Raw genomic sequence first — 1,576 nt, forward strand, 5'->3', positions numbered from 1 at the left:
GGGGGGGGGCAGAGCGGGCCCCCGCTGTCTGGCTGGGGGGGGCGAGGGGGGCGCATGCCTGTCCCCCCCCCACGCACAGCGTCTCCATCCAGCCCCATCTTTCTAAGTCACTGTCCCCCGCCAGCCCCCCCGGGCCAGGCAGCCACCGCCGACCCCTCCCCAGCCCCGCTCGAGCGAACAGGCAAGAAAAAAACAAATTCAAACCAACTTCTGTGACATCTCCAGTCCCTGACACCCCCCGCCCCGGCCGCAGCAGCGCACGGGCACCCCGGCCGGAGTCCCCCCCCCCGCCCAAGGGATGCCACGACCCCCAGGGCTGCCTGGGGACTCGGGGAAGACTCCAAGTCCCCCCCCAGCACAGCCGGGGCTGCCCGCTGCGAATGAAGTGGGGACCGTGCTCTTGGGGAGTCGGTGGGTCTGTCAAAGCCGGGGCCAGACTGCGCATTATTCCGGTGATTTATTTTCGTTTCCAGTGGGTAGATTTGCGCTCCGCGCTTGTGCAGGCCCACGCGTGCTTTTCAATCCACGCGGCCCGTTTTCCCGGCGGGGGCAGGCTCTGTGACAGCCCCCCAGCACGCTGGCTGTGCTCGCAGCGGCTGCGTTTCCTGAAAAGCTTCTGCAACGTTTGTGCAGAGAAAGGAAATTTCAAAGCACAAAGGGCTGGAAGAGTTGAATCAGCAGCAGAGCCTCGTCTCAGGTCTTTTTGCTGGTGGCTTTGGACTCGCGGCGTTGCAGGGGCTGTTCTAACCCCACTGGTTGGCGCACCGGGTCCCAGCCCTCCTGATGCACCGGTCAAAGTGTAGCCGCTCGTCCAGGCTGCCCTGGTAGCGAGGTGCAAACGAACCTACTGCTGAGCAGGGCTAGGTTGGACAGAGCCTCTGTAATGCTCCGTAGGGCGATGGTTTCATTTGATTTGGAACTACAACAGGGCACAAACTCCAGAAGAGGACTTGGAATTTAACGTGTTCTCGCCCAGAGACTTATTCAAAGCAGACAAACAAAACTCAGCCTTGGCGTTTTCTTACAACAGATTTAGCAAAACTCTGCGAACCTGGACTTCAGCGTGTTGTCTGCACGAGCCAGTTTCATTTCCACATCCAATTCATATAGGACTGTCTCTGAAATAAGGTGGAAAATAACACGTGCAAAATTAGCCGATTGTAAAAAATAATAGTGGGAAATGACCCTGTTACCTATTACTGATCTGTATTGATCTCTCTGCTCCTTAGGTCCTGGACTATCAAAGAATGCATGAAACATGGATGTGTTAGGTGCAGAGACAGAGGGTTGGGGAAAGAGAGAGAAAACTCTATTGTGGGTTAATATAACAAAGAGAAATTGTATCTGATTAACGAAGTACTCGAAGATTACGTAAAAATCACCTCATTAGACACTATCTGCCAAGAAAGCCGTCAGTTTGGAAGCCAGCAAACCAGCAAAGTTCAGACTCATAAAAAGTCATTCACAGTAACAAATAGTTTGGTAGAGTGGTGCCAGGAGTACAGCTGTTTCTGCTTAAGTTTAAATACTTTCCAACAGTTTGGGTAGTGAAAATAAAGTAGACTTCAACAGCCTA

This window comes from Terrapene carolina, unplaced genomic scaffold, assembly GCF_002925995.2.
Source record: "Terrapene carolina triunguis isolate 2854851 unplaced genomic scaffold, T_m_triunguis-2.0 Scaffold192, whole genome shotgun sequence".
Lineage (NCBI taxonomy): Eukaryota > Metazoa > Chordata > Testudines > Emydidae > Terrapene > Terrapene triunguis.